The sequence below is a fragment of the Cervus canadensis genome, chromosome 24, assembly GCF_019320065.1.
Source record: "Cervus canadensis isolate Bull #8, Minnesota chromosome 24, ASM1932006v1, whole genome shotgun sequence".
Classification (NCBI taxonomy): domain Eukaryota; kingdom Metazoa; phylum Chordata; class Mammalia; order Artiodactyla; family Cervidae; genus Cervus; species Cervus canadensis.
Genome location: NC_057409.1, coordinates 53,169,982 through 53,196,332, shown reverse-complemented (window position 1 = coordinate 53,196,332; position 26,351 = coordinate 53,169,982). Strand labels below are relative to the sequence as shown.

Genomic DNA, 26,351 nt, shown 5'->3' with positions numbered 1-26,351 from the left:
GAGCTGCTGTCCTCGAATCTACTACTTTGTGTATCTCCTTATCTAAGATTCTCCAGACATCCAGTTGCTCCTCTGCATCCATCTGCACATACACTGTCTGTGGTTTACTGTCACCTGCTTTTACTTTATGGTCTATGTACACACAGTGCAATAGCATATATTATTCATGGGTTTGGGGTATTGTTGTGTTTTAGTCATTTGTTTTTATGCAGAAATACAGAAAGATTCAAAAACCATGTTGCTACTACTTCCATCTTCCCAGAATCTCCCTCTACCCTCAGGTTTTCTATTTTATAACAAGTTAAACTAGCTACAGCGAAAGATCAATGCATCTTTAATTGGACCCAGTCGTAGACATGATGTTCTACATGGGATATGTTTGTCAACTTTGGCTCACATCACCATCCCTTGGGAGCTGTAAAAGCTCCTGACACCAGGGTCCCATTCCCAAGATTTAATTGGTCTGGGGTGGTTTGCTCCCCAGGTGATTCCAGTGTAGAACCAAGGTTGACAACCAGTAATAGTAAGAAACAAGAAAAACAATTTTCAAAGCCCAGCAAGGTCTTTAGCAATCTTATCACATGTGATTCAGGCTAGGCTGGCCCATACTCTAGCCACTGGAGTAGTCAAGTTACCCAGATGTAGCCAATCAGGGTGCTCGATTCCTGTCCACAGTAGACACATGACCCAAGTTGAACCAATGAAAAAAATTTCCCATGATATTTGCTCAAGTTGTCATAAAAGAGGTACTTTCTTTTCCTAGAAATTGTGAATTGCAAGATTACTGAACCCTTGAACTTCCTGAGGCTATCATTACTCCAAATGAGGAAAATCTGCCTGAGACTGAAGCACCGAGAGGAAAACACTGTTGAGAGATGGAAAGAGTAGACAGCATCTTGGTAATGGTATTGATGGAGTTTTTAGTGGTCCAAAATATAATGCCTCTCTTTGCCTAAATTCAGAATAAATTGAGAGATAGATGCAGAGGTTAGGTAAATGGAGATGAAATCATTTTGTTACTGAGAAGCTGACTGAGGTCATGGCTTTGGACTGCTGCCCAAAAGAACCTTCTAACACTCTGCTCCTGCGTTAATCTGATTTACAACCAGTCACTGGCAAGGCTGAGATCTTTAGACTTTGCCCTGCATTGCAGGTTGCATGAGGTAGGAGGGCAGGCTGGAAGACAGGCTCTCTGACCAGAGAAAATGCAGGGCACTGAGAAAGCAGAACCACGTCCACATGCCAGATCCTTTCCCCAGTTCCTCAGCTGAATAACTCTCTCCAGGGCCATGGCCCACGGTGTGGTGATCTGAGTTTCTGTTGAATTTTGGCCCTTACTTGCCCCTACTACATCAGTGCACCTTCAGACCCTGATCACTCCTCCTATTCTCAGGAGAAATGAATGAAGAGAAGGAGAATGCTAGAGTTCTTCTCAAGTTTGTTCATCCTGAGTGAGTCACAGCTGCTTGAGTTCCTGGATCCTGCTACATATAAAGCCACTTGCACTCCTGAATTTCCTGACTGTCGTCAGATCAATTCTCTTTCTTTGTTTAAGTCAGCTTGACATAGGTCTTTGTCATTTAGAAACGAAGTTCTGATGAATATGTCACCTAATTTTCTCATGTTTAATAAAATCAATTACAAGAAATATGTAATGAGTGGCTGTAGGGAAATACCATTTTTTCTAGTGCCACAAATGGGCCTCCTTTGAGGGCATACATATTAGGTTTGGTATTGGATTTGTATATGATTGTGCTCTTGGAATCTTTGTAACATGGCCTTATCGATAGACTTTCCAAGTTCTCATCACTATTCCTTCACCCTTTGCCTTCTGGTCTGGGGTGATGAGTTTCAGTATTACTGGTCCTAGCATACTGCACCATTTAGAGTTCTTCCCTGCCTACACCTTTGGTAAACAGTCCTTTGATTAAGCCTCCTGGAGTTATTCCACTTGTTCTTTGCCTGTCACCTTTCCCCAGTGGCCTCCTGCCTGATAGCAGAGCAGTTATTATATTACCTTGACACAGACATACCTCCACAGGCACTACAAGGTCCGCAGAAGAGCTGATAGAGTCACTTTTATATACAGCTACTATACAAAGGTCAAAACATTTGAATGTTTCACCTAAGAGAAACTTTTTTTCCACCCCACCCACTCCCCCGCCTGGCAAACAAGGATAATATTTGGCTATCTCCTGAAGAAAAATGAGTTTTTCAAAAGAAATATTCCCCTTCTTTTTTTCCATGATCAGATTATCAACAATAAAGCACACAAAAATCCAGATAGGAAAAGTGTGCTTATCTCAGAATTCTCCAAGTGGTGAAAAGACATTTAAAAAATTCACTTTGTTAATTTAAATTGTAAATATTGCTTTAAAGTATCACATTAAAAAAAGAACTTAAGAATAAAGTGGTTTTTCTGTGGGGGAGGAATAATGTGCTGTGGCTTTCTATGTAGCATTCTCAGGTGAGTGAATTATTTCTTTCTAGCTTTTCTCCTCTTTTTTCTCTTTAACCAAGGAAGAAAGAATCAAAAATGTTCTTTCTAATCTTCGTTTTTTCTCATTTCCTATCTACTAACTTCATTTATTATTGAAAGAGCACTATACATAATTAAAATTACTTTTTGAAAGGTTATTTTAAATGGTATTGAAGTGCTACTAAAGTTCTTTTAGCTACACAGTATAAACAAGTCAATATCCTCACCACATTTCAAAATAACCAATGAGAAAACATAAGGGGGAAAAGACACATCCTATGCACAACAGTATGAAAGAGCATAAAATATTTATAAGTAGCTTTAACAAGAAATGTGCATGACCTATATGAAGACAATTATATAATTTTATTGAATGTATAAAGAAGATGAATAATCATAATAAAAGCTAACATTTCTTTGTACTTTGTGCTAGGCTCTATTTCCCTGTGTCACCTTCTTATCTGTGAAGCACTGCTAGGCACTGCAGTAGCCAGAACATTCCTGAGCCTGACTCGGTTTCCTTAACTTCTCTGTGCTACAGTTTCTCCACCTGAAAAACCAGGAGAGGTACAATATGTATCTCATGCAATTGTTATAAGATTTAAATGTCACTGCAAATAAGGTGCTCAGAATGGTCCCTGGCAAACAGCAAGCAATTGCTATATATTAGTTATTTTCACCACTTCTTACAACAATCTCATGACATCGGTCCCATTATTATAATCAGTTGTTGTTGTTGTTTAGTTCCTAAGTCATGTCAGACTCTTCCAACGCTATGGACTGTAACCTGTCAGGCTTCTCTGTCTGTGGGATTTTCCAGGCAAGAATACTGGACTTGCCATTGCTTCCTCCAGGGAATCTTCCTGATCCAGGGACTGAATGCACGTCTCCCGTTTTCTCCTGCATTGGCAGGTGGATTCTTTATCACTGAGACACCCGGGAACTGATTATCAGGGAGGCAAGGACCTTGTCTAATGTCATCCAGGAAGTAAATGACTGGGATTCCTATGCTGGCTTGTCCAATTTAAGAGCTAGAACTCTGTACTTATATGTTTGTGTTTCTAGATGAGAAGGCAGTGGTATTTGTTTTGATACTTTGTAGAGTAATTCTAGAGTTCATCTGGTAGAAATTAACAGGTAGAGTATTTTAAAAATAGAGAAGCCATGGGATATTAGTCACAGATGATTGCATGAAAATTATAAATAGTTCTATGTTAAAATAAAAGATAATTAGGGTGATGGACCTGTTCTCTATCTTCACTGTAGCAGTAATTACACAACAATGTGCTTAGTCGCTCAGTCATGTCCAACTCTTTGCAACCCCGGGGACTGTAGCCCACCAGGCTCCTCTGTCCATGGGGATCCTCCAGGCAAGAATACTGGAGTGGGTTGCCATACCCTCCTCCAGGGGATCTTCCCAACCCAGGGACTGAACCCAGGTCTCCTGCATTGCAGGCAGATTCTTTACCGTCTGAGACACCAGGGAAGCCCTTTCCAACAATAATCCTAGCAAAAACTCTTAAACTTTACACTTACAAGGGGTGAATTTTATGTATGAAATTTTTTCTGCAATAAAACTTGGGAAAAGAAATTAACCATAGTTAAAAAGATAAACAATCAAGTAAGGGGGAAATTTACCTAAATAGAACAAAGACTTAATAAGCTTGTTATAGCACCAACCAAAGCTAGTCAATCATATAACCTATGATGCAGCAATTCCAGTCCTGTGTATAAATCCATAAGTGTGTGATTATATCTGCCAAAAGATATGTAAAGAATGTTTATAGCAGCCTTATTTGTAATAGTTCCAAACTGCAAACAACCCAAATTTCTGTAAACAATAGGATGAGTAAATGAATTGTGGTATATCCATACAGTAGAATAATAACACAGCAAAGAAAAAGAATAAATGATATATGCAACATGGATGAATCTCCCAAACACAATGGTGAATGAAAGAAGCCTGACAAAAGAATACATACAGGATGTTTCCATTTGTAAGACGTATAATACAGGGTAAACTTATCTATGATGACAGAGATTAGAATATTTGGGAGTGGTGACTACTGACTGGGAGAAGGTATGGAGGAGTTCTGGGTGCTAAAAGTATTCTACATCCTTATCCACCCAAATGTTCATAGTAGCACTATTTAAACAGCTAAGATACGGAGGAAACCTAAGTTTCTATCAACAGATGAATCAATAAAGAAGATGTGGAGTGTGTGTGTGTGATAAAATACGACTCAGACATAAAAAAGAAGGAAATTTTGCCATTTACAACAATATGGACGGACTTGGAGGGTATTAGCTTAGTGAAATAAATCATACAGAGAAAGATAAATACGTTATAAAATACATGGAATCTAAAAAAATAAAACTAGTAAATATTAAAAAAAAAAACCTCACAGATAATGGTTATCAGTGGAGAGAGGAAAGGGGGGAGAGGCAAGATAGGGGTAGTGGTTTAAGAGACACAACCTACTGTGTTTAAAATAAATAAGCTATAAGGGTATATTGTAGAGCACAGGGAATATAGTCTATATTTTATAATAACTGTAAATGAATTATAACCTTTAAAAATTGTGATTCACTGTGATTCTCTTCTCCTCCCACCTTCAGTCTTTCCCAGCATCAGGGTCTTTTCCAGTGAGTCAGTTCTTCGAATCAGGTGGCCAAAGTATTGGAGTTTCAGCTTCAACATCAGTCTGTCCAATGACTATTCAGGACTGATATGCTTTAGGATGGACTGGTTGGATCTCCTTGCAGTCCAAGGGACTCTCAACAGTCTTCTCCAACCCCACAGTTCAAAAGCATCAATTCTTCGGCGCTCAGTTTTTTTTATAGTCCAACTCTCACATCCATACATAACCACTGGAAAAACCATAGCCTTGACTAGACAGACCTGTGTTGACAAAGTAATGTCTCTGCTTTTTACTATGCTGTCTAAGTTAGTCATAGCTTTTCTTCCAAGGAGCAAGTGCCTTTTAACTTTGTGGCTGCAGTCACCATCTGCAGTGATTCTGGAGCCCCCCAAAAATAAAGTCTCTCACTGTTTCCATTGTTTCTCCATCTATTTGCCATGAAGTGATGGGATCAGATGCCACGATCTTAGTTTTCTGAATGTTGAGTTTTAGGCAAAGTTTTTCACCCTCCTCTTTCAATTTCATCAAGAGGCTCTTTAGTTCTTCACTCTCTGCAATAAGGGTGGTGTCATCTGCATATCTGAGGTTATTGATATTTCTCCCAGAAATCTTGATTCCAGCTTGTGCTTCCTCCAGCCCAGCATTTTGCATGATGTACTCTGCATACAAGTTAAATAAGCAGGGTGACAATATACAGCCTTGACGTACTGCTTTCCCGATTTGGAACCAGTCTGTTATTCCATGTCCAGTTCTAACTGTTGCTTCCTGACCTGCATACAGATTTCTCAAGAGGCAGGTCAGGTGGTCTGTTATTCCCATCTCTTTAAGAATTTTGCACAGTTTGTTGTGATCCACACAGTCAAAGGCTTTGGCATAGTCAATAAAGAGAAATAGATGTTTTTCTGGAACTCTTGTGCTTTTTCGATGATCCAACAGAGGTTGGCAATTTGATCTCTGGTCCCTCTGCCTTTACTAAGTCCAGCTTGAGCATTTGGAAGTTCATAGTTCACGTACTGTTGAAGCCTAGCTTGAAGAATTTTGAGCATTACCTTACTAGCGTGTGAAATGAGTGCAATTGTTCAGTAGTTTGAGCATTCTTTGGCATTGCCTTTCTTTGGGAATTGTTGTACACCTGAAACATATATTATAAATCAACTATATCACACATGCACAAAAATGTTCTATATCGATCTGGGTGGTGGTTACATGGGTGTGTACATAAGTAAAAATTCATTAGACTGTACACTAAGATTTGTTTACTTGTCTGTATGTAAACTACACCTCAAAAAACAAAAGAATCTAATCTGAATTAATGAAATGGGCAAAGGACTTGAGATCACAAAAGAAGAAATCAACTGACTTAACTCTTATGACCCATAAAGGCACATTCCATCTGAATAAGCACACAAATGCAAATGAAAGTTATTTTTAAGTTAAAATGCCTATATCTGAGCAAGATAGGAAGTTATGAGGAAGATGCTAAGATCAAGGTTCACATGCAAATGATTATGAAGGAAGTTCTTAAATAAGAAACCAGCAAGGGAGTGGAGGCCATAGAATAAGGCGTGGAACTCTGGTGTGTAAATGACATTGCATAGTTTATTCTGTCTCAAGGCAAGTGATCTGGGCTTTCATACTCCTCCTCCTCTATTATTCAGAAGTTGGCTACCTGTTGCCCTGGGGTGACGGGGAAGAACATCAACTTCCTTCCATCCCATTCCCCATTTCTGGCTCCCAGTGCATCCTGCCTAAGAGATTGTTGTAGCCCAAGGGCAGTTCTCTGTAGAAGGTCCAGAAGTTATGCTAAAGTTAGTCTTGCAGAAGTTAGGGCAGGGGGTGGGGGTGGGTAGGGGAGTGGACAGATACAACAAGGGAATCCAAGGAATCTAGGTGGAGCATTGATGGTATCTGCAACAATTGTCTTGATGTGATATTAGGGGTTTAATAGCCTGAAGTATCACCTTGCATGAGATAGAAATGACTAATTATGACCAGTTGAGCAAGTAGATAAATACAGCCAGGAATGAATAAATCTTCTTTCTTCAAACTACTCTTTCCAATAAACTTCTTATATTTTTATATAAAACAGTTGCTTTATTGCCAAGATTAGCCGAAGGGAAATATAGGTGATTTACAGGCAAATAGGTGAGGAGTTGATTTGTTCAGGAAACTTCAGGTTCTATTGAAATCTTAGAATTTGACAAGTCGTGATTATGTGCCACTTGGGTTGTGAAACTATGTGTTTGTTTTCTCTGGCAGGTCTATTTGGTCAGCCTCCACTCCTGTCCTACCTTGTACAGTCATACACAGCACCCCTCTTTGCTAGAGTATGTTGCCCACTTTAAGATATTTTACCTTAATGACATCCTGTGAGGCAGCAGGGCCAATTGTTTCCCAAATGAGCAAAGTGAAGTTAGACCCTTTCTTTCTCAGATTTAGCAGCACATCACAGTCACTCATGAGAGTTATGTAAACTGTTGCTTGGCATGCCTGGAGGTGGAGAGTGATCCCTGTTTTTTAAAAACCTCCCAAGGTGATCCTGAAGTACAGCCAGATGTGGAAAAACTGAGATTAAGTGACATTCCCAGGTTCCTGAGGAAAGTAAGAAAACACATTCAGGCCATTAATTTATTTCTTAATCCTCCACCCACCTATTTACTGAGCATTTCAATTTATGACAAGCATTCTGCTAAATATTGCATCAGTGAAGACAGTTGTAATCCCCTTGGCCTCATAAAAGATCATGATCTGGGGAAGGGCTTAGAGTATAAGTATAGAGTATAAAGTGGGAGCAGTTGGGTATTGCAGCACACAGTTCCCTGGATGCCATTCAGAGTTGGGCAGACAAAGCCTGCAATGAACATGGGAATGAGATAGACACTGAACTAAGAATTCCAAATATGATAAACCTTATAAATTAGAGCTTTAGTGTATTTAGGGAATAATAATGTCAATCATCTTCACATATAGGTGTATCTCTGGTCATCTGGGGGCACTGGCCCTTTCCTGTGAAGACAATCAAAATTGCTAATATATTTATATTTATATCAAGTGCTATATTTCATTAAAATCTTACAGAAGCTACGGGTTGGCTGCTGCACAGAGGTGACCCTGACCATTTGATCTCAAATTCCACAAACCAGATTAAACTCCTATTGTGGTTTTTTGTTTTTCAGTTGACTAAGCCAAAGACAGTCCTACAGAGAACTTGCCAAGAGTCCAAAGAGATACACAATTCATCTTTTATTTCCCATCTCTTCTAATGATTCAGTAGAGGACTAGAGGATGTTCTCAAAGATAAGACAGGTAAACAAATGGCACTTGGTGAAGTTGAACCACAGATTTTAAGGTTTTAAGGTCTTTAAACAAACATTCATCCATCTCACATGTATGGATGTGAGAGTTGGACCATAAAGAAGGCTGAGTGCCAAAGAATTGATGCTTTTGAACTTTGGTGTTAGAGAAGACTCTTGAGAGTCCTTTGGACTGCAAGGAGATCAAACCAGTCAATCCTAAAGAAAATCAATCCTGAATATTCATTGAAACAACTGACACTGAACCTGAAGCCCCAGTACTTTGGCAACCTGATGTGAAGAGTTGACTCACTGGAAAAGACCCTGATGCTGGGAAAGACAGAAGGGAAAAGAAGAGGGTGGCATAGGATGAGATGGTTGGACGGCATCACCAACTCAATGGACATGAGTTTGATTAAACTAGGACCTGGTGAAGGACAGGAAAGCCTGGCATGCTGCAGTCCATCAGGTCACAAAGAGTTGAACATGACTGAGCGACTGAACAACGACAGATAAGCATTTGCCCAAATCAAGTGTGGGCCATTTGTCTGAATCCTGTAGCAGAGAACATGGTGAGGGCAATGGAATGGAATTCCTCTTGCATAAAGACTGGAGAATAAATGCTTTCCTAGATCAGGGCAGCTCCATGGAAAGTCCAGGGAAAAGATGAGGGGACTTGACTCTGGCATGCTTTCCTTTACACAGCAGCTGACAAGACATAAATTTGCCCCATAGAGTTGAGCTCTCTTGGTGTTTAAAAATCTAACCTATTTCTGCAGTGTATCCTTAGCATACTTTTAGCAAGCCTCAAGATTATTTTAAAGAATGATTTAGTTTTTCTGGACCTTTGCTGTTCTGATTGTCAAACTGTCTTTTTTTTCATGTTGAATGCATCAAATTCTTCCTGACAATCATGTCGATTTCTTTAAATTCTTCTCCTTTTTCTTCCTTTTTGGTATTATTTATGATCTCATTTGGGGTGTGTGCGGGGTGGTACTACCTGAGTTGGTTAAGATTTAGATTTCAAAGTGTTTTCCTAAAGACAGTATAACATCAACAAAGCAAGTAATTAAACTGAGTAGGTGCTGACTGTGGATGAAGCATATGCCAAGTTGTTAGCACAGCAAGTCATTAAGCACAGTGACTACTAAACTCAATAAAGGAAGATGTGCCTTGGATAAGCTAACCTGGGATAATAGGATAAAAGAGTTGACTGCATTAGGCAAACTTTCAACCGGGGAAAATGTTGAAGACAAAAGATAATTTGGCACTAAACAACCTTTCAGAGTTGGAGAACTGGAGATCAGAAGATATAAAAAAATCATCAGGTCCAAGCCCTATTCTTAAATATATGATTAACTGACCCCTCTGGGGTTGGTTGGATGGCATCACTGACTTGATGGACATGAGTTTGAGTAAGCTCCGGGAGTTGGTGATGGACAGGGAAGCCTGGCATGCTGCAGTCCATGGGCTCGCAAAGAGTTGGACATGACTGAGCAACTGAACTGAGCTGAACTGAACTGGGCTATACTCCTGTCAACTCTAGTTTTCAAAGTTAATCAGAATATACATGAAACTTACTTATTAAAAATGGCTAATATTGTAAATGGTTCTTCCTTGCATCCAGATGAAGGCTCTCCCTCATTTAAGATGTTTTTCTTGGTCAAATTTCTGGCCTCTTAAAAGGAATTGCTCATCATATTTTTCGTTAAAGGGATTAAACCTACAGACTCTAGAGTCAGGTTGCCTTGGGCCCACAGCTTCTCAGCCTCTTCCTTAACCTACCTGAGTTTCTTCATTGGTAAAATGAAAATGCTAACAATTAGCTACCTCAGAGAACTGCTATGAGGATTAAATGAAGTAATGTTTTTAAAGCTCTTGATTACTACTGGTATATGCAAAGTATTCAATAATGATGATAATTGTTATTAAATGCTTCTTATATTCAAAGATGGTAATTGAACCAATCCATTCGTCTTCTAAGCATTAAAAAAATTCAGTTTCCCTTTGATAACTTCAAAATTGCCTCACTTTTTTTCTGGACAATCAATCTGAGGCTATTTAACATCACGGTCGATGCCCCTATACCCTCAAAACACTAAGAAATTTACTATATTGCATCATGTGTTTTTATAATGGTGACCTTGAATCTTTAAAGGAAATACCGTATGATATTCAGCACTTTGAAATTCTTAATTTGAAGATGTCAAGCAAGATCCATATTACTTTTTCTTTTTAAACCAATCCTTAAAAGAATCAGCCACATTCTGAAAAAATAGTGATGAAAAATAATAGACATGCTCTTTGCTCTTATAATGCTTACAATCTGGCAGGAGAGACAGATATTAATAAAGCTGTAATAAAGAATGAGGATGTAGTTAATAAGCGAGATAAGTACTATAAAGACATGAAGCATGTTTCTGTGTGACTATATTAAACAGAAGCCTGACCTCACCAGGTTTCCCTGAGGAGGTTAACTCTAGAACCAAGACCAAAGCAGTCAGTAAGAGCCTGGAGCTAAGTGAAGGGGGCGGTTAGGCTGTTTGAGGCAGCTGTGGGAGGGAGTTGCTTTGCCTGAAGGGGCCTGTGGTGAGGGTGGGAGGTGGGTAGAGAATGGGGAGAAATGAGGATCAGAAAGAAAGGCAGTGTGGCTGGGGTGCTGACAGCAAGGGGAGGAGTACCACTAGATAAGGCCAGAGGAGAGGCGGGTTCCTGCAGGCCCTTACAGGCCTTGCTAAGGGTCATGTTCTTTTCTACAGAGTAGTGGGAAGTCACTGAAGAGTCTAAGCAGATTGTGTAGGACAAGATCTGACCTGCATTTTGCAAAGGTGACTATGACTGCATTGTGGGAAATGGACAGGTAAGGGGGCTGTAATTTTTACAGGGAGATCAGTAAGGAGACAACAGGAGAAGTGTGAGTGAGATGTACTGGTGATTTGAATGGGTGTTTTCACAGGACAGGTGGGAAGAAATGGACTCATGTTATAAATATTTAATAAGCAGGACTCATTGTTAGTTACCATGGTGGCTAAGGAGGGAAAAAGACAGGATGACTCCTATGTTTCTGACATGAGTAACTGAAAGAATGAGGTACCACTTACTAAGATGATGAACACTGTAAGAGAACCTAGTATGGGTGTTAGATTATTATGAATTTTGCCTTAGACATGTTGAATTTCATATAATTAGAAGATTTCCAATGAGCATGGAATTCAAACAAAAGATAGGGAGTCCTGATGGACATTGCATCCAACTATGTTTATCTAACATAGCTCTATGGTGGCTGTGTTTTTGTTTGCTGGGTTTAGTATCTGTCTTTCTAGAGTAGTTAGAACAAATCTTGCAAATTTTTCTGTAACACACTGATAATGGCTTAGGATCTGGGTCAGTCCAGTTAAAGATGTCAGATTGAACATAAACATTCAAACCCCTTCCTTCTTTTGCCCAGTTAAGAAAACAACAGAATGATTTTTTTAACAAAACATAAATGCACAAGGACAAAGGGAATAGGATAGGAGAAAACAGCAATAAAATTTAAAAAAACTAGGAAGCAGAGAAACAAGTACTAACTGAATTAGGGCAGTCAAGAAAGCTGAATCTTAAACTTAATGATAACCAATCCAATTTATAATACAGAGCCCTAAAAAATGTGAGTAACAGATACTTTAGTGAGTGAGAATGAGAGTGGGTTACACTGGGCTTTGGTGGAAAGTCTGTTTAAGAAGCTGGTGGATCAGATTCCTAATTCCCAACTCCTATTCCTTGCAGGCAAGAGACCAATTCTTCCTCATTCAGTATGGAACTGAAGGCTTATTCCCATGCCAAGAACTAACAGGGGTACTCTAGACTGAGGCTACCAGGAAAGGAAGAGGACTACTACACTGGAGACTGGGGAATTAAGTGTAAATAATTAAGTTGTGTGTTGACACTTCAACAATCTTCTTCCTCCACTTGGTCCCCAGAACACTGTTAGCTAGGCATATGTTTTCTTGGCAAAAGGCTGGAAGAATCCTCTGGGTAATCAGCCTAAGAGAAAAAATACTGACATGGTCCTGTATGTTGGCCTATGTTACATCATCCTGTAGTAAATTCAATGGAGAATCCCCTTTCACATGCAGCACATCTTCTTTTCAGTGCCCTGCTCTTAAAATAATCACAGCCAGTGATCACCAGATATTTGAGGAATGCCTATTAATGCAAGCTACAGACCAAAACAAACAGAAGAAAGCAACTTAAAGGAAACAAACACTGTCAATAGAAAATTTAGAAAACAAACTATCTTGTCTTCAGAGAGATAAGAGAAGATATGAAACAATAACAGGGTTGTCTATAAAAGGAACAGTCAATAAACTCAAAAGGAACTTAGATATTAAAAATATGACATTAGAAATGAGAAATTCAATATAAGGGCTAAAAGATAAAGTTAAGACATTCTCCCAAGAGGTAGAAAAGAAGAAAAGACTAACATACAGATAGTAGGAGAGAAAAGTTGAAAATTAAGGAGCAGTATAGGAGATCCAATATCTAATAATAGGGTTACTAAAACAACCCCACGGGAACTGAGCCAGAACCGTCTTTGAGTGTCTCCTGTGGAGGTACAGGTCAGCAGTGGACTGCTGCAGGGGCAGGGGCTCTGGCTGCAGCAGACCTGGGTGTGGCATAAGCCCTCTTGAGGGGGTCATCATCAACCCCACCAAAGAGCTGCCAGAACTTACACAGGACAGGGAAGTGCCTCTTGGAGGGCACAAACAAAAGCTTATGTACACCAGGATCCAGGAGAAAGGAGCAGTGACCCCACAAGAGACTGACCCAGACTTGCCCATGAGTGTCCAGGAGTCTCCAGCAGAGGTGTGGGTCAGCAGTGGCCCACTGCAGCTTAGGGCACACTGCATACAGCAGGGCATGAATGGGACCTTTTGAAGGAGGTCCCCATTATCTCCATCTCCTCCACTATAGTTTGGCCTCAGGTCAAACAACAGGGAGGGAACACAGTCCAGCCCATCAACAGAAAATTGGATTAAAGACTTACTGAGCATGGCCCCACCCATCAGAACAAGACCATTTCCCCCTCAGTCACTCTCTGCCATCAGGAAGCTTCTATGTGCCTCTTATCCTTCTCCATCAGAGGGCAGACAGAATGAAAATCACAATCAAGGAAAACTGACAAATTTGATCACATGGATCACAGCCTTGTCTAACTCAATGAAACTATGAGCCATGCAGTGTAGGGCCACCTAAGACGGATGGGTCATGGTGTAGTGTTCTGACAAAACATGGTCCACTGGAGAAGGGAATGGCAAACCACTTCAGCATTCTTGCCTTGAGAACCCCATGAACAGTATGATAAGGCAAAAAGATAGGACACTGAAAGATGAACTCTCCAGGTCGATAGGTGCCCAATATGCTACTGGAGATCAGTGGAGAAATAACTCCAGAAAGAATGAGGAGGTGGCGTCAAAGCAAAAACAGCACCCAGTTGTGGATGTGACTGGTGATAGAAACAAGGTCCGATGCTGTAAAGAGCAATATCGCATAGGAATCTGGAATGTTAGGTCCATGAATCAAGGCAAATTGGAAGTGGTCAAACAGGAGATGGCAAGAGTGAACATCGACATTTTAGGAATCAGTGAACTGAAATGGACTAGAATTGGTGACTTTAACTCAGATGACCATTATATCTACAACTGTGGGCAAGAATCCCTTAGAAGAAATGGAGTAGCCCTCATAGTCAACAAAACAGTTGAAATGCAGTACTTGGATGCAATCTCAAAAACAACAGAATGATCTCTGTTCATTTCCAAGGCAAACCATTCAATATCACAGTAATCAAAGTCTATGCCCCAAACAGTAATGCAGAAGAAGCTGAAGTTGAACAGTCCTATGAAGACCTATAAGACCTTCTAGAACTAACACCCAAAAAAGATGTTCTTTTCATGATAGGGGACTTGAATCCAAAAGTAGAAAGTCCAGAGATACCTGGAGTAACAGGCAAATTTGGCCTTGGAGCACAAAACGAAGGAGGTGAAAGACTAACAGAGTTGTGCAAAGAGAATGCACTGGTCATAGCAAACATCCTCTTCCAACAACACAAGAGAAGACTCTAAACATGGACATCACCAGATGGTCAATACCAAAATCAGATTGATTATATTCTTTGCAGCCAAAGATGGAGAAGCTCTATACAGTCAGCAAAAACAAGACCAGGAGCTTACTGTGGCTCAGATCATGAATTCCTTATTGCCAAATTCAGACTGAAATTGAAGAAAGTGGAGAAAACCACTAGACCATTCAGGTATGACCTAAATCAAATCCCTTATGACTATACAGTGGAAGTGAGAAATAGATTCAAGGGACTAGATCTGATAGACAGAGTGCCTGAAGAACTATGGATGGAGGTTTGTGACATTGTGTAGGAGGCAGTGATCAAAACCATCCCCAAGAAAAAGAAAGGCAAGAAGGCAAAGTGGTTGTCTGAGGAGGCCTTACAACTAGCTGAGAAAAGAAAAGATGCAAAAGGCAAAGGAGAAAAGGAAAGATATACCCATTTGAATACAGAGTTCCAAAGAATATCAAGGAGAGACAAGAAAACCTTCCTTAGTGATCAATGCAAAGAAATAGAGGAAAACAATAGAATAGGAAAGACTAGAGATCTCTTCAAGAAAATTAAAGATACATCTCATGCAAAGATGGGCTCAATAAAGGACAGAAATGGTATGGACCTCACAGAAGCAGAAGATATTAAGAAGAGATGGCAAGAATACACAGAAGAATTATACAAAAAAGATCTTCATGACTCAGATAACCATGATGGTGTGATCACTCACCTAGAGCTAGACATCCTGGAATGCGAAGTCAAGTGGGCCTTAGGAAGCGTCACCATGAACAAAGCTGGTGGAGTTGATGGAATTCCAGTGGAGCTATTTCAAATCCTAAAAGATGATGCTATTAAAGTGCTTCACTCAATATGCCAGCGAATTTGGAATACTCAGCAGTGGCCACAGGACTGGAAAAGGTCAATTTTCATTCCAGTCCCAAAGAAAGGCAATGCCAAAGAATGCTCAAACTACTGCGAAATTGCACTCATCTCACATGCTAGCAAAGTAATGCTCAAAATTCTCTAAGCCAGGCTTCAGGTTCAGTATGTGAACTGTGAACTTCCAGGTGTTCAGGCTGGATTTAGAAAAGGCAAAGAAACCAGAGGTCAAATTGCCAACATCCGCTGAATCATCGAAAAAGCACAAGAGTTCCAGAAAAACATCTACTTCTGTTTTATTGAATATGCCAAAGCCTTTGACTGTGTGGATCACAACAAACCGTGCAAAATTCTTAAAGACATGGAAATACTAAACTACCTGACCTACCTTCTGAGAAATCTGCATGCAGGCCAAGAAGCAACAGTTAGAACTGGACATGGAACAACAGACTGGTTCCAAATCGGGAAAGGAGTATGTCAAGGCTGTATGTTGTCACCCTGTTTATTTAACTTATATGCAGAGTACATCATGCAAAATGCTGGGCTGGATGAAGCACAAACTGGAATCAAGATTGCCAGGAGAAATATCAATAACCTCAGATGTGCAGATGACACCACCTTTATGACAGAAATATCCTGCAATCCCATTTTCCAAGGTGAAGAGCCCACCAACTACCTATAACAATGGGTAAAAAAGATGCCCACCTGAAAAATATCATGATAATTTTCATTGACATAGGATAGCACCTATAATAGTGTCTAGCACATAGTAGGAACACAATAAATTTGTACTGAGGAATAAACAAAAAATCCAAAATAAGAGGGGCAAGGACATCTAACAAAGCATATTAGATGTAATGAAAATCACTGTATGACTGTCTTAAGTCTGTTCAGGCCACCAAACAAAATACAACAGGCTAGGTGGTTTGTAAATTACAGAAATTTATATCTCACTGTTCTGGAGGCTGGAAAGTCCATGGATGAAGGCACTGGGAAATTTGATATCTGGTGAGTGTCCACTTCCTGGTTCATAGATGATGCCTTATTGCTCTAACCTTACATGCCAGAAGGGCTTCCCTGATAGCTCAGTTGGTAAAGAATCTGCCTGCAATGCAGGAGACCCAGGTTCAATTCCTGGGTTGGGAAGATCTGCTGGAGAAGGGACAGGCCACCCACTCCAGTATTCTTGGGCTTCCCTTGCGGCTCAGCTCATAAAGCATCTGCCTGCAATATGGGAGACCTGGGTTTGATCCCTGGGTAGGGAAGATCCCCTGGAGAAGGGAAAGGCTATCCACTCCAATATTCTGGTCTGGAGAATTCCATGGGCTGTATAGTACATGAGATGGCAAAGAGTCAGACATGACTGAGCGACTTTCACTTTCACTTTACATGGCAGAAGGGGCAAGGAAATCTCTCTGGGTTCTCTTTTATACGGGCACCATTTCCAGTCATGAGGGCTTTACTCTCAAGGCCTAACCACCATGGAATGGGCCTAATTCCAAATATTATCACATTGGGAATTAAATTTCAACCAATGAATTTTGGAGAGCCACATTCAGGCCACAGCAGACTACACAGAATGGGCAGAGGGGAAGAGAGCTCACAATGGGAGTGGGGGATGTGGAAGACAGAGGACTAAATCCTCATTTTCTACAGTGGAATGACAATAAAGAATGTCTAAAATGTAAAACCCACGAAGTAAGAATTCAAATATGTTATTTAGTGATACGGAGGCAAATTCCTTAAGAATCAGCTGTTTAGGTAGGGAATGACTCTAGACTGTGAGAAATAGGATAGGGAGATAAAGACCAGAGACTGTTGTTTTCAAATAAACCTCAAAGAACTCCGATTCTTTAAATTATGTGTATGTATAACTTTAGTAAAAATAAAATATGAATTAAACAAATCAGACCCTGGAAGTGCCCAAGGGTCCAATGCCTAACACGTTAATTGCATGATGTTGGATAGGTTACTAAATTCCCTTGCCTGTCAGTTTCTTCCTGTGAAGAATGGGAATGGCAGTGGTCGCTGTTCTGTGGGGCAGCTGAGCCGATCGAGTGAAGCAGCGTGTACAGAGCCTCACACAGCGCCGCCCTGGTGCACGCTCTGCATTTGGAGTCTCCTTTCGCTTTACGTCTTGCCAATCACTTTATTTTATTCACTCAGGTTTTCATTGGATTATCATGTTACCATCACATTTCAGATCAGATTGGCTTCCCAGATGTTAAACCCACTTTATTTTGCTTGGAATTCTGAGTGCTCTCAAATACATTGATACCAGTATCTCGCTAAGTGCCAAAAGTATATACAGCGTGATTACATGTACATGAGAAATTCTTCCACAACATCTGGCATGCATTTACCATGAGTCATGAGTAATCCATATTTTCTCCTTTATTGTCTCCCCCCCCCCCCCCAGGTAAAATGGACACATTCCCCCTCTATAAAATCAGGGGAAAAATAGACATTTTAAAAACAACTCTTCTGTGATAAATTTATAATTTCATGTATCTTTCTCATCTATTGTGTGTGAATTTTACTAGTTTGACTCTGTAAGAGCCAAATTATTCCGAAGTTCCTGGGGGCACCTCATTGTTCCTACCCACCAAAGCAATAGTCACAGTCTGTTTGGGGCATAAGTTACTCCACTGTGCCAATACAGAAATTGAGGTTCTCTGGCTTGTTTGAAAATCACCACCAGAAAGGGGCAGGGTGAAGACTCAAGTTCATGTTTTCTCGTTCTAAGCTAAGTATTCTTTCTGCCATATGAACTGAGTGCCCATCAATAAATGACTTAATCTCTCTGGTCTCAAATTCATGACATGAAGGTACAAAGTAGATAACCTATAAGTTTCTACTAGCCCTAAAATTCCATGAATTACTGAGGTATTTCAGTAGTTTCTGACTCACAAGAGTTAGCCTGTAACATTAACCATATTTATTTCTTCCATATAGGGGCTGTGGTTTCCACCAAGTGCCAAAAATCTGTATGATTGTGGAGTCCAAGTTACTTACATGCAATTTTCAATTCCTGTCTTATTCATAAATACCAAGGCACAAAACAGCGTTGGGTTTTATTTTCACATTCACAATCACTTGGGAATTTTATCAAGGCTGAGCAAGAGATTTGGAAACTCATAATGCATTTCCCAAGAACCTGCAAGGGTTGTGAAATTCACAGGGCTCTAGCCTTCCTGAGAGAGTGGGAGCTGACTGGACAAGACAGCTCATTTCCAGTAATGTTCCTGGGTAATTCTCTGGAAATAATGGAGAGGGCATGGTAATTGCTGCCCAGTTTTCTGCTTTCAGCTAGGGCTTGTAAGCAGTGGAACACCCACAGGCTTTTCTTCTCCCTCTGCCCCAGGCTTTCAGTCAGCAAGCTCCACTTGGAGCTAGGAGAGGCCATAAATAATACAGCCCAGCCCAGTCCCCTGTGGGAACTCAAAGGTACAAAAACCAAGTTAATGCCATTGACAGTTTCAAACTGGATACAGATCAAAGAGAGTGAGATTGCTTCTTTTTTAACTCTTGGCTAAACTGTGTGTAATTAACTGTTTGACCCACTTTTTTAGGCATTTCATGTCACTTGCCCACGCCTTACAACAATTAGTCAGGGGTCTTCCTTAGTCTGAGTGGTTTTAGGCCTTGATAAATTATACCTTTGTGAGAGATAGCCATCAGTCTATGCTTAAGGACCCATGATCAACTCTCAAGAAAATTCTTTTGAAAAAGGAATTGCTATGAAACTTCTTTTTAGAGCTGACTGGGAATAAAGGCATAGTACTAAACACCCTTCATAAGAATCCATAAGCAACTAAAGATGGTCTGATGCATTGATTAGAAATTACTGATCCTTGAGCATGTCAATACTTAATGAACCACTAAGTAAAGTTAATTATTATAACAATGCAGAGTCAAAAAATCTATCCTGGCCTTTGCTTTTCCCATGCCTCGTAAGCAGGGAGGAGGGTTGGGGCATAAAATTGGGAGGAGTGATGGTGGTGATTACACTCCAGAGACTACTCTGAGCAAACTGAACTTTTACTGCATGTCAGTGCTTCCTTGCCAGTGGCAGTCTATCCCCACCTAATAATGCATCCATAGGGCTCCCCATTAAAATGGTGTCCTGTAAAGAATATGAAACATCAAGCACAATGATTTATAAAACCTGGTTCCATTTACAGTGTTCCTTCTTTCAGAGAGCTTTCCTGGTGGCTCAGATGGTAAAGAATCTGCCTACAATGCAGGAGACTTAGGTTTGATCCCTGGGTTAGGAAGATCCCATGCAGAAGGGAATGGCTACCCACTCAGTATTCTTGCCTGGGAAATCTCATGGACAGAGTTTGAACAAGCTCTGGGAGTTGGTGATGAACAAGGAAGCCTGGTGTGCTGCAGTCCACACTAATGAGTGACTGAACTGAACTGAACTCAAAAACAAGAATGCTGTAAAGCTCTTAGCATAGTAGTAGGCACATAGTGAATGCTCAATAAATGTTTTCGTTCAATCGTTCGGTCATATCCGACTCTTTGCAATACTGTGTACTGCAGCATGCTAGGCTTCCCTGTCCATCACCAACTCCTGGAGCTTGCTCAAACTCATGTCCATGAGTCAGTGATGCCATCCGACTATCTCATCCTCTGTCATCCCCTTCTCCTCCTGCCTTTAATCTTTCCTAGCATCAGGGTCTTTTCCAATGACTCAACTCTTCACATCAGGTGGCCAAAGTATTGGAGTTTCAGCTTCAGCATTAGTCCTTCCAATGAATATTCAGGGATGATTTCGTTTAGGATGGACTGGTTGGATCTCATTAAAGTCCAAGGGACTCTCAAGAGTCTTTTCCAACATCACAGTTCAAAAGCATCAGTTCTTCAGCACTCAGCCTTCTTTATAGTCCAACTCTCACATCTGTACATGACTACTGGTAAAACCATAGCTTTGACCTATATGGATCTTTGTTGGCAAAGTGATGTCTCTCTTTAATATGCTATCTAGGTTGGTCATAGCTTTTCTTCCAAGGAACAAACGTCTTTTAATTTCATGGCTGCAGTCATCGTCCACAGTGATTTTGGAGCCCAAAAAAATAAAGTCTGTCACTGTTTCCATTGTTTCCTCATCTATTTGCCATGAAGTGATGGGACCGGATGCCATTATCTTTCTTTTTTAAATGTTGAGTTTTAAGCCAGGGTTTTCACTCTTTCACTTTCATCAAGAGGCTATTTAGTTTCTCTTTGCTTTCTGCCCTAAGCGTAGTGTCACCTGCATATCTGAAATTATTAATGTTTCTCCTGGAAATCTTGATTCTGGCTTGTGCTTTATCCAGCCTGGCATTTTGCATGATGTACTCTGCATATAAGTTAAATAAATAGGGTGACAATATTCAGCCTTGACATATACCTTGTCCAATTTGGAACCAGTTTGTTGTTCCACATGCCGTTCTAACTGTTGCTTCTTGACCTGCATACAGGTTTCTCAGGAGGCAGGTAAGGTGGTGTGGTCTTCCCATCTCTTTAAGAATTTTCCAGTTTGTGTATAAAATTAGCAAATGTTAGCTTATGGATCCTATCACTTAGCTCCTGAGGGTACCGACTGAACATTCGCTGATAAGAAGGTGGTATAGTGAAGTGAGTGAAGTCGCTCAGTCATGTCTGACTCTTTGCGACCCCATGGACTGTAGCCTACCAGGCTCCTCCATCCATGGGATTCTCCAGGCAAGAATACTGGAGTGGGTTGCCATTTCCTTCTCCAGGGGATCTTCCCGACCCAGGGGGCAAACCCAGGTCTCCTGCAGATGCTTTAACCTCTGAGCCACCAGAGAAGCCTGAAGAAGGTGGTATAATCCACTTTAAATAAACTGCTTGGGACTTGCTCAGAGTCTATTGGCTTCTGGGCTGGTAACTAGAAAGCAATGCATTTAATTTTCTTGACCCTTGATAATGAGATCCTTATGATCCAGAGGCTTATAAGTTTACAAACACTGACAAGAAAACCTTTCAAAGTTTTGGACATATACACACTCCCCCAGAAGGGCCACAAACCAAGAGACTTTGCTGAGATGTCAACTTGAACTGAAAGGAGTTTTCTGAGGCCAGTAAATAAGTTGTTATGCTGATGAACAAGGCCAGAAAACTGCCTGGCATGTGTGTCTCAACTTTCTGGTATTGTTCTCAACTCATTTCACAGGCAGTCAATGGTGTTATTATTTTGTGTGTCTCCCAATTGCTAGTTCTGGCAATGCAAGTGAAATTCTAAGAAAATGATTGTTCTTAGCCAGGCAGCAGAGTTTTGGTGTAGATGAGTATGTAGAATGTATAATTTGGAAGCAATTTCAGTCTATGACAGACATGAATGAGTCTTTTATACCAACAAACAAGAGATTAAAGTGTTTTAGTGAGTATTCTCAGTGCAAAAATTGTTTATCAGGTGAAAATAAAATGTTGGTGAAATGAAAAGGCAGTAATTTATTCAATAGATATCTTCCCAAAATGACATACGTCTCAGCTTACACATTACAGCATTGTTTGTAATATCTAAAAATTGGAAAAAAATAACTCAAATATCCATCTGACTCTGCAATCCCATGGACTGTAGCCCACCAGGCCCCTCTGTCCATGAAATTCTCCAGGCAAGAATACTGGAGTGGGTAGCCATTCCCTTCTCCAGGGGATCTTCCCGACCTAGGGGTTGAACATGGGTCTCCTGCATTGCAGGCAAATTCTTTACCATCTGAGCCACCAGGAAAGCCCATCAAATATCCATCAACATGGGATTTATCAAATAAATTATAGTACATTCATCAGAGGAATATCATTAAGACCTGTAAAAGAAAAGCAACCTATGTATCAGATAAAAAGATCACTAAGCCATATTATAAAGGAAAAAAAGCAAGGGGCAGAATATTGTTAAAAAAGAGGTGGAGGGAAAGAATATGTATACATACTTACTTACAAAGGCGCAGGTTACTTCTGTAATCACACAGAAGACACTGCTGACTTTGGCGATGGAGGGGGAATGGGAAACTGGGTGACTGGGGACAGAGATAGGAAAGACATCTCACTAGAGACAATTGACCTTAACATTTTTTAATCATGTGAGCATGTTATTGTCTCAAAAATAAACTAGATTAAATTTTTTATTAAAGATGGAATTAAAGAAAAGACAGTAATTTGTAGGATGTGATTTTGTGTATAGGAAATGACATGTCTACCTGAGGAACAGGCAGAAGCCAAAAACATACATGAAATTTTTCTGTTTTTCTCAATTTTGTAAATTTCATAAGTTTTTAGAAAAACCCTTTAGAAATGGCAAGCAATGACACTGAACTTATATGATGAACATTTTTGGTCATTTATGATCAGTTAAATCTGTGCGTGTCAAATGAGAGAGTAAAAGTGACAAACCAGTATGCTTAATTAGGATTCTATTTTTTTATGCTATATCTTAGCAGACCCTCCATTACAAAATTGTGTTTATTACAGTGAATACGATGATGGTCTGTCAACATCCATTTGATTCCACCTTTAAGATTAGTTGTCCTATTGTTGGATGGCCAGTGGTGGCCAAGATTAGTATAAAACAATCACCAGGGACTTCCTTGATGGTTCAGTGGTTAAGACTCTGCTCCCAATGCAGGGGGGACAGGTTCAATCCTAGGTTGAGGAACTAAGATCCTTCCTGACAAGGCCGAAAAACAAAACAAAACAGAAAACAATCACTGTAATGCCATTTTCCTTACAAATATTTAATTGGTTCAGGAATGGGCAGCCTAAACCAAACCTGAAAAGTTTTTCTGTATGTATTAGTTTTCTATTTCAATTCTACTAATTTATTGGTAAGGTTATATTTTTATAGCAATGATATTATTTAATGTTTTTCTTCTTACATGTTTTCAGCTATCATGTTACCTAGAGAATAGTCTTTGTAATGAAATTCCTTGATGGACAATAGGTCAGGGCAAGAAGAATTGACTCATTTTATGAAATGCTTCCTCCAGGATGGGGAAGAGTCCACAGATTCCCCAGCACCTCCCTAGCAGTACAGCTTTCCAAGTGTCTGTCTGATGTTGAACCTCACTCCCTGACACAGCACTGGATATTGATTGACAAAGGTTCTATTCCAGAGGTTGCTACGGTGTTTCTGTAAAAGGTCAGAGAGTAAATATTTTGGGCTCTGAGTGGTCTCTATCACAACTTCTCAACTCTGCCCTTGCTTGGAAGCAGCCTTTGGCAATGGGTGTGGCATTATTCCAGCACATCTTCGTTTACTAAAACAAGCTTGAGGTCATAGTTTGCTGACCTCTGTTCTATTTTTTTTTTTTAATTCAATTTTTAAGCAGAAAATTTCATTTGGGGGATGATATCCAGCATAGGTTACATTTAATTAGAGCTATTTATATCTTGTGATCTGATAATCTGGCCTCCTATATATTGGAGGCACAAACAGAGACACAAACTCTCGAGTCAGAGAAACTAGGTTGAAGTTTCAGCTCTGCTCTGCAGTGGTTATGTGGCCTTGGGGTTTCTCTCTCCTAGCTTTATTTTCCCATCTGCGGAATGTGGATCAGGGTCCCATTTTAGACGGGTGTGTAATGATTAAATGAAAGTGTATGTTAACTACCTGACACAAAGAAAATGATCAAAACATTTTAGTTTCCTCTCCACCCCCACAAAAACACATGCAAATTGGGCAATACCCTACCTTATTCACACATATTTTGCAAACCCTCTCTTAGATGGCTAATGTTGGAAATTAAAAATTAAATCTAATTACCTTTAATTTCAGATTATGCTATTTTTAAAAATCTGTTTTCAGTTTCTGGGAATCCTTTTTTTTTTTTTTTTTTTAGCTCTTGCAAACTCCTGCATGTTAACAGCTGGCCAGGACATGTCATCAAAGCATTCAAGCAAAGGCCTTAATTCTGATAATTCTGATTAACTCTCTAGGGAAATAAAGAAAAGCTATAAAAACATATGACTGGATTTTAAAAGCCCAATACTCAAAAGAGATTTTGGGAAAAGAGTAACAGTTTAGATTCTATTTGATGTTTGCTATGACCATGACTCAGCTTTTTGAACTGATTTTATTGTAAAACTTCTTAGGGAAATTACTCTCAGTGCCGTAAGTGGTGGATTTTAAAAGCTTGAAATTATTCCCCTTTGATACTTAACACTACTTTAAATTACCCCCTTCAATAAGTTTAATTTAAAAATATACATACATATATGAGGCAGTAGTAATAGGAAGTACTTTCATAGCAGGAGAGTGATTCTGTGTGTTTATTTACTTGTGTAAACATACTATTTCCACAACATTGAGTATATTTATCACATGCTTTTTAAGTTGGGAAATATTTAAGTCCTCCCATAATTTAAAAAAAAAAAAGCTTCAAAGCTTCCTCACTAGGGAAATGATGTAAATCAATGTTAATATGGCTATTTAACATCAATAAAACAATAACATCTTCAAAAAAATAATGTACCACAAAAGCAATATAACTTTGGAAAATAATAAAACATCCCAATAGATATTTATCGTTTCAAGCATGAGAACCGAGAATTGAGTGTCTTGGTCAAGGAGTCTTGTCCATTACTTCCAGAATCAGAGTTCTTCAATAAGTGACTCAATACATCTGTTTCTTGGTTCATTCATTCTTTCATTTACCAAATACACATTTATTTAAAAAATTACCATTTGTGAAGCACTATGCTAGGTTGTTGTCAGTCTCTAAGTTGTGTCCAACTCTTTGGGACCCTGTGGACTGCACATGCCAGGCTTCCCTGTCCTTCACCATCTCCGAGAGTTTGCTCAAACTCATGTCCATGGAGTCAGTGACACCATTCAACCATCTCATTCTCTGTCACCCCATTCTCCTCCTTCAGTCTTTCCCAGGATCAGGATCTTTTCCAATGAGTTGGCTCTTCGCATCAGGTGGCCAAAGTACTAGATACTAGGAACTTAATTCATTTCAGAGATAGATGCATAACAAGTTAATTACGGGATTTTTTTTTCTTTTTTTTTTTATTAGTTGGAGGCTAATTACTTCACAACATTTCAGTGGGTTTTGTCATACATTGATATGAATCAGCCATAGATTTACACGTATTCCCCATCCCGATCCCCCCTCCCACCTCCCTCTCCACCCGATTCCTCTGGGTCTTCCCAGTGCACCAGGCCGGAGCACTTGTCTCATGCATCCCACCTGGGCTGGTGATCTGTTTCACCATAGATAATATACATGCTGTTCTTTCAAAACATCCCACCCTCACCTTCTCCCACAGAGTTCAAAAGTCTGTTCTGTATTTCTGTGTCTCTTTTTCTGTTTTGCATATAGGGTTATCATTACCATCTTTCTAAATTCCATATATATGTGTTAGTATGCTGTAATGTTCTTTATCTTTCTGGCTTACTTCACTCTGTATAATGGGCTCCAGTTTCATCCATCTCATTAGGACTGATTCAAATGAATTCTTTTTAACGGCTGAGTAATATTCCATGGTGTATATGTACCACAGCTTCCTTATCCATTCGTCTGCTGATGGGCATCTAGGTTGCTTCCATGTCCTGGCTATTATAAACAGTGCTGCGATGAACATTGGGGTGCACGTGTCTCTTTCAGATCTGGTTCCTCGGTGTGTATGCCCAGAAGTGGGATTGCTGGGTCATATGGCAGTTCTATTTCCAGTTTTTTAAGAAATCTCCACACTGTTTTCCATAGCGGCTGTACTAGTTTGCATTCCCACCAACAGTGTAAGAGGGTTCCCTTTTCTCCACACCCTCTCCAGCATTTATTGCTTGTAGACTTTTGGATAGCAGCCATCCTGACTGGCGTGTAATGGTACCTCATTGTGGTTTTGATTTGCATTTCTCTGATAATGAGTGATGTTGAGCATCTTTTCATGTGTTTGTTAGCCATCTGTATGTCTTCTTTGGAGAAATGTCTGTTTAGTTCTTTGGCCCATTTTTTGAT

The 26,351-nt window shown here is 39.9% G+C and overlaps 1 long non-coding RNA gene across 1 annotated transcript; it reads right to left on the bottom strand.

Annotated features, from left to right (window-relative positions):
• Positions 1-6,004: 6,004 nt before the first annotated feature.
• LOC122426864 lies at positions 6,005-15,291 on the bottom strand. Its single transcript, XR_006265253.1, has 3 exons — positions 15,239-15,291; positions 7,477-7,713; positions 6,005-6,253 (listed from the first exon to the last, which is right to left on the bottom strand). It is a non-coding gene; the product is annotated as an uncharacterized LOC122426864 (long non-coding RNA).
• Between the last annotated feature and the right edge of the window lie 11,060 nt (positions 15,292-26,351).